The 7956-nt window shown below is 42.5% G+C and overlaps 1 non-coding gene and 1 pseudogene across 1 annotated transcript; both read right to left on the bottom strand.

The window, feature by feature from the left end:
• Positions 1-28: 28 nt before the first annotated feature.
• On the bottom strand, positions 29-150 carry LOC123621385. Its single transcript, XR_006729113.1, has one exon. It is a non-coding gene; the product is annotated as a small nucleolar RNA SNORA72 (small nucleolar RNA).
• A 2573-nt stretch (positions 151-2723) lies between these two features.
• Positions 2724-7157, bottom strand: LOC123620200 (annotated as a pseudogene).
• Between the last annotated feature and the right edge of the window lie 799 nt (positions 7158-7956).

The following is a 7956-nucleotide window of genomic DNA, read 5'->3' as shown; positions in this document are numbered from 1 at the left end:
CAAACGATCATGTAATAAATCAGACCTGGTTTATCACCAGCATTTGTAAAACCAAACCTAGGGAAAGAGCTACGTCTGGGGACACATGCATGGTTTTAATACAGCGAATATTCAGCCTGTCTTGTTCCTCAATTTGTTATCAGCTAGCAAGGAAAGTTTAAGGAAAAATTTGGAAGACAAATTTAAATAGGAAAACTTCTTTTATTGTTTATATAAAGTCAGTATTCAGAAGATAAGAAGTACAAATGTGTATTTGTGTCTCTGGTGGCCTGGAAGCCAGTCCCAGCTCAGTAAATTGCCCCAGGACTCTGAGCAAAGTCCTTTTCCCTCTCTGCGTCTCATTTTTGCTTCCACAACACAAGAAGGCTGAGTTAACTGACTTCAGAGGGTCCTTCTATTTCTTTGGGTCTGTGGGTTTCCTTCAAAATCTCAAGTCTGTGAGCGGGCCCCTACAACTTTCATCACTCTTTCTAAAGTTTCCTTCTCTGATCCCTGTTCAGTTCATAAAAATGTGGAGGATCCCACTGCTGTGGCCATAGGTTGCTGCTTCTAACTCAACACAGTCCCAATGTTGAAAAACCCTGGTGGCCCTTTCTGTATCTGTGAAAATACTGTGAGAATATGTAGAGGCTGTTACTCTTTTTTAAAAAAAAATTATGGTAAAATATATATAACATAAAATTTGTGATCTTAATTATTTTTAAGTGTACAATTTGGTGGTGTTAAGCACATTTACAACATTGTGGAACCATCACCACCATCGGTCCCCAGAACATTTTCATCTTCCCAAACAGAAACCCTGTACCCAAGGAACGATAAGAGGGGAACTCCCCAATCCTCTCTTCCTAATCCCTGACAACCACCATTCTACTTTATATCTCTAGGAATTTGACTACCCTAGGTACTGCACATAAGTGGAATCATACAGTATTTGTCCTTTTCTGACTGGCTTATTTCACTTAACGTAATAATGTCCTTAAGGTACATCCATGTTGTAGCAGGTGTCAGAACTTCCTTCCTTTTTTAAGGCTGAATAATATTCCATTGTACATGTATACCCCATTTGGTATATCCATTCATCTGTGGATGGACACTTGTGTTGATTCTGTGTTTTGGCTGTTGTGAATAATGCTGCTCTCACCATGGGTGTACAGATATCTCTTCAAGATCCTGCTTTCAATTCTTTTGGGTATATACCTAGGAATGTAGTTCCTGGATCATATGATAATTCTCTGTTTAACTTTTTGAGGAACTGCCAAATTGATCTCCACAGAGGCTGCACCAGTGTACATTTCCACTAAAATGTACAAGACTTCCAATTTTTCCGCATCCTCACCAACACTCATTATTTTCAATCTTTAAAAAAATAATAGTCATCCTAATGACTGTTAGAAGTTGTATCACATTGTAATTTTAAATTGCTTTTTCCTCATAGTTGGTGATCTCAAACATCTTTTCATGCACTTATTGGCCATTTGTAATCTTCTTTGGAGCAATGTCTATTCAAGTCCTTTGCCGAGGCTTTTTTTTTTTTTTTATAGCGGTGGGGTCTCACTCTTGCTCAGGTTGGTTTTGAACTCCTGACCTCAAGGGATTCTCCCAAGGATTATAGGCGTGAGCCACCTCGGCTCGAGGCTACTCCTCTTAAGGGCTGATTCTGTACTTTCTCCAGGGCTGTTGTATTTGTCAGTATAGACTAGGTTATGCTGTAGTAACAAACAACTCTAATATCTCAGTCAGTTAAGACAACAGAGTTTATTTCTCACTCATTGTACAAGTCCAACAAAGGTTCACGGGGACTCTGCTTATTGTGGTATTCAAGGACACAGGCTGACAGTGACTTCACTGTCACACGCGCTGCTACTGCCACCACCTCAGTGGGAAGGGCACATATCAAAGCACACACTAGGTCTCATTCTGTTCAAAGAGTGGTAGCCAGGGAAGAAGCCAGAGACCCCAGTGAAGGGGAACGTGCCCACATTCTGCTGACCAAAGCATGTCATATGGCTTTCGTAACTTCAAAGGCGAAATTTCAATGGAGCAGGGAAATGTTATCCTACCTTGAGCCTAAACAAGGAGAAACAGTATATTTGCAAACAGCGCTCGCCACATCTACCTACATGCTCCCTCAGTCAGCTCCTCCCCAGCCCCATCTGGGGTCAGGCTGGAGTTGGGACCCTCATCTCCTGCAGAGCCATGTTAATCCTCAGGGAATCTCTGGCTTCTTCCCTGGCTGCCACTCTTTGATGTTTATTGCATAAATTAATCTCCCCTTCTTTTATAGTTACCACTGAATTTTTTTTATCATTTCTCCCAGATATTTCACTAATTTTGATATATTTCAGGTGAGGGAGATTCTGCACCTTGCTTCAGTATTCACCTAGCTCTCTTTTCTTGCTCAAGTTTAAGAGAAACTCTGCAAAGACAAGAGCTTTGTGTAACGTTCTATCAAGTCCTGACCAAGAAACCCATTTAAAAGAAACAAACAGTTAACAATCATTAAATTTTTTTTTGTTTCAATTGTCACTTTATTGCAAGATGGCAGAATTATTTACAAATATAAAGCATAAGTTGGTAATCTTCAGTCAGGCAGCAAATTTTAACAAAAGAAAACCTGTTATTCAAAAGTGATCATGTAATAACCCAAAATGCAAAATAAGAAGGATGAGAAACATCTGACTGGCCAATAGATTTAGTTCTTTCACTATATAAAACTCAAACTTTTAGTTTTTAGGAAAGGTAAACTGTAACTTCAGTAGACAGCAATATGGAAAGATTTTGCCACACAGACTAGTCTCCCTCTGCAGCTCAATTGGGATGGGAAAGATACATTTACAGAGCTGGCTGTGCTTTGGCCTTCTTGCAAGCAGGTTTAGATCTGCAATGCACTTGGCAATTGTCTCCTTTTCCTGCTGTACAGAGATCTCTGCACCACATGCTTCTCCACCCAGTTTATCATGTGCTCTTGTTCCTTTCAACGCATCATATTCTGCACAGAGATATGATAGTCCAGGCAATTCTTTACCTCCTTCTGTGTTCTATGTAGCTGTTCCCGGTAAGTAACCATCAAGGCCATAGGACTGTTATTCCACTGGACATCAAAAAGGTAATGGCGCTTCCGGATCAGTGCCTGCTGTGACTTCTCCATATCAGTCACATCCTGGATTTGTTTGCTGGAAGCTTGTTTCACCTCTTCTAGTTGGGAAATTTTTTGCTCATTGAGTTTATCAGCAAATTCTCCGATAGAGGCACATTTTTTAATTACATAGACAAGTAACCCTACTATTGATATGGTACAGAAGGTCTCTGGGGCAATCACATATATTTCTTTGGATAGAGAATACAAGATAAGCCCAGTTCCAAGTACATAGGGTCCTGTCACACCAGTTTTAGGATAAAGAAACTGGAAGACTTCCTCAGGGATCAGCCCAAGACTAACTTTTCCTCCTTATTCAGGAAGAGGTAGTAGAGGGAGGGGCAAGACTTGGCTGTCGTGTGTGAAAGATCCTTGTTGCCTGCAATACCCCTGGACCTAGGAGGGCTGAGCTCTTCAGGCAGGGGGTACTCAGGACAGCATGGTGAGCGAAGGTCCAGCCAGCTCTCTCAGCGTCCCTGTGACCCAAACCAGAGAACCTGTCAGGGACAGGAGCAAGATGGCCACTCAACAATCATTAAATGTTTACTGTGTTATCAGGCACTGAACTTAGCCTTTACATTCACTATCTCATTTAATTGTCACCCCACCCCCATGAGGCAAGTCCCATTATTATACCCATTTTATACCCAGGGAAACTGAGGCTGGAATACAAAGCTGCCTGCCTGGTAAACCATATAGCCTGCCAACAGAGCCCGTCCAACTCTAGAGCCTGTCCACAGCTCTGGAAGAAGTAGAGGGGACTTCCAGGGCTCTACTGGATACCAAGGGTGATTTGGTTTGGCCTGACCGACAATCTGCTCCAGATTCTACTCCATTTTCTCACACTATGTGTCTTTGTGTGGGCTTATATTTCATTGTGAAGTGAAAAGTGTAGTTCATAAAATCAAAGCATTGTCAGAGTTGTAGGTTACTAAGTTATGAAATGTGTGATTTCCTTAAGTACTAAGTTTGACAGTTGCTGTCTCTGACATTTCACTTTGACGCTTCTTTTTTTTTTTTTTTTTTTGAGACAGTCTCACTCTGTTGCCCAGGGCTAAAGTGCCGTGGTGTCAGCCTAGCTCACAGCAACCTCAAACTCCTGGGCTCAAGCAATCCTACTGCCTCAGCCTCTTGAGTAGCTGGGACTACAGACATGCCACCATGCCCAGCTAATTTTTTTTCTCTATATATTTTTAGCTGTCCAGATAATTTCTTTCTATTTTTAGTAGAGATGGGGTCTCACTCTTGCTCAGTCTGGTCTCGAACTCCTGACCTTGAGCAATCCTCCTGCCTCGGCCTCCCAGAGTGCTAGGATTACAGGTGTGAGCCACCACGCCCAGCCTAAACAGCACCACGTGGTGATACTTCTTTTTTTATGTTTATTGTGAAGGTACATTCTCATTTTTTCAAAATTTTTTAGAGCAATTTTTGTGAAACCATGGATAAGTCAAAAATTTGTGTTATTCTTGAAGATGAGTTCTGTCATGGAACTAGTGCAGTGCAGACAGCTTGAAATATCAACGGAAGTGTTTGGGAGGGATGTGGCGAATGAACACACAGTACGTCGACGGTTTGAGAAATTACGTTCTGGTGATTTTAATCTTGAAAATGAGCCACTTGGATGACCTGAGACCAAGGTAAATAATGAAGAGCTGGAAGCTGTAGTGGAAGCGAATCCATCTCAACCTACACTTCAATTAGCAGCAAGGTTTGACATTACTATTCCAACAATATTGGACCATTGGAAACAAATCCGTAAGGTAAAGAAGCTGGATAGATGAGTACCATATGCACTAAACCAGAATCAGAAATTGTCTTGAAGCTTGCCTTTCTTTGCTGTCATGACATAAAGGTGAACCATTTCTACACTGTACTGCTATGTGTGATGAAAAATGGATTCTTTTTGACAATTTCAAGAGTTTGGCACAATGGTTGGATAAAGATGAAGTGCCAAAACATAGTTCAAAACCAAATATTCATCAAAAAGAGCTAATGGTGTCTGTTTGGTGGTCAAACACTGGTATTATCCACTACACTTTCATGAAACCTGGTCAGTTGATGACAGCAGATGTCTACTGCAACCAACTGGGTGAAATGATGAAAATGCTTGCCATTAAGCAGCTGAGATTGGTCAATAGAGACAGGCCAATCATCTTGCAAGACAACACTTGGCCACATGTTGCACAAACAATGCTGTTCAAACTACAGACTTGGAAACTCTCTGTCATCCACTGTATTCACCAGATCTTGCACCAATTGACTACCACTTCTTCCAAGCTTTGGACCACTTCTTGCAAGGAAAAATACTCAATTCTCAACAAGCTGTGGAAAACACCTTTTGAGATTTCATGGCCACTTGCTCTCCAACCTTTTTTGCTGCTGGCACAAGCAAGCTAATCATTAAGATAGCAAAACTATGTTGCTAGTTTAGGCGCATACTTTGGTTAATTGTACTGTTTCTTGTTTGAGATATAACAAACTAAACTTTTGATTCGAAATCGGATATTTCATATTTAATGACCTATACACACACACACACACACACACACACACACAAAGAAAAGAAAAGAAAAATGTAATTCAGAAATATTTTGTAAATAAATACTCATTGAATCTGTTTTTGAATTAAATTCATATTTAAAATTGAATTGAATGTGTATTCTGAGCTTTTAGTTAATTCTTTTTTTTTTTTTTATTTGTTTGAGACAGTCTCTTGCTCTGTTGCCTGGGATAGAGTCAGTGGTGGGATCATAGCTCACTGCAGCTTCAAACTCCTGGGCTCAAGCAATCCTCCTGCCTCAGCTTCCCAAGTAGCTGGACCTCCAGGCACATGCCACCACATCTGGCTAATTTTTCTATTTTTTGTAGAGATGCAGACTCTCTCTTGCTCAGGCTGGTCTTGAAATCCTGACCTGGAGCGATCCTCCCGCCTCAGCCTCCCAGAGTGCTAGGATTACAGGGTGAGCCACTGCGCTCAGCCAGTTAATTCCTTTAGTTAAAACAGAAGTTTCAATCCAAGACTAAACTTTAGGGTGGACTTCAGTGGTCCCAGGATCCCTGGAAATGTATTGTTTGGCATGTGCATTTCTTAGAAAAAACATCGATTGTTTTATCGCATTTTAAAATGGGTCCATCACCCAAAGGTTTATTAATTCGTATCGTAAAATATCTAATAGTTCTTTTCAAAACTCCAAGGAATTTTGCTTTATTTGGTTAAAAGCAACCTCCAGTTTGAGGCTCTGAAATTTCTGGGCACAGAGTTCAGCGCTAGATAAATCCTCTAGGTGGCAGCAACTGCCCCCCTAGAAACCTATTCTGAGCAGGGCGGTGGCCCCCGCATCCCAGCTGCTCCAGAGGCACGGTCGGTGGCTGGAGCCTGGGAGTTTGGGCTGCTGTGACGCCACCGCATTTCAGCCTGGGCACCATTGCAAGACCCTGCCTCTTAAGATAATAAAAAAACCCTTTTCTGCGAGCCTGGCCTTTGGTCGTTGAATTTTCTTTTCGTTCCTTTCTTCATTCCTCCCTCCCTCCCTCACCTCTTTTATTAATTTATTTATTTTTAGACAGGGTCTCTTTCTGTCACTTATTTTAAAAAAATATTTAGAAATCAGCTCTGGCTCTCTTAAGTATAAAAGGCATTTTTTGGAATGACATGGGACTAGAATCATGAGGAAGCGTTTGTCGTAGTCTGTTCTCTGTTACCTATAGCAGAATACCTGAAACTGGGTCATTTATAAAGAAAAGGCATTTGTTTCTTACAGTTACAGAGGATGTGAAGTTCAAAGTTGGGAGCTGCATCAGGTGAGAACCTCCTTGTTGGTGGGGACTTTCCAGGGTCCCTAAGCAGCGCAGGGCGTCACGTGGCGAGGGGCCTGACTGTGCTAGCTCAGGCCTCAGTTTCTCCTCGTAAAGCCACTAATGCTACTCCCACGATAGCCTATTAATCCGTTAATGCATGAATGGATTAATCCATTCACGAGGGCAGAGCCCTCATGACCCGGTCACAGCTTGAAGCCCCCATCTCTCAACACTGCTACATTGGGGATTAAGTTTCAGCCTAGTTTTGGAGGGGACAGACATTCAAACCGCAACGGGTCCAAAGGCAGGCTCAGCAAACGGACAGAAGCAAGGAAGCCGCGAGGGACACGAGGTAGGAAGAGCAACCCCCATCACCTTTCAGCATGAAAGGTCTGGCGACAGCCCCGCAGTCACTGGACGCCTCCGCGGCTGCAGTGGAATGAACGGTAATTTGAGTGGGCTCTCGCCTCTGCATGCTGTGTTCCTGACTTCCAGGTGGATTAATCCTTTGTTGGAAACTAAGTCACATTCCAGATCCCAGATGACGAAGTGTGAAGGGAGAGAGGGTCTCCCAGACGCCGCTCCCGGGAGGAGGGAATCCTTCGCGGGGACCGGCACAAAGAGCGCCGCGTCCGGCCCGCGGGCAGGCTTCGCGGGGTGGGTCAGGGCAGGTCGCCAGCCACCTGCTCCGGGCAGGTACGCACAGTCCTTGCCACCGGCTTCTGTGCTATTAGTGTTTTTATTACCGCTCATTGCTTCTTGATTTCTTCTCTTGGACTAGTCGTGAAGACTAGACATTCTTGGTTTGACTTTTAGTAAGAGTGCTTCTACTGTTTCACCCTGGAGTGTTATGTTTACTGAAGGTTTCTGGGAGCTAGATTATCTATTTGGTTTAAGAATTTTTCTTGTATTTCTAACCTCACTAAGAGTTTTTGAAAAGAGAAATTGATACTGTATTTTATCAAATGCTTTTGGGGTACAAAGTTTTCCTCTCAATGTGTTAGAACAGAGAATGACCTTGA

This window comes from Lemur catta, chromosome 15, assembly GCF_020740605.2.
Source record: "Lemur catta isolate mLemCat1 chromosome 15, mLemCat1.pri, whole genome shotgun sequence".
NCBI classification, from domain to species: domain Eukaryota; kingdom Metazoa; phylum Chordata; class Mammalia; order Primates; family Lemuridae; genus Lemur; species Lemur catta.
The sequence above is the reverse complement of the archived record's forward strand: the minus strand, read 5'-3'. Positions and strand labels throughout refer to the sequence as shown.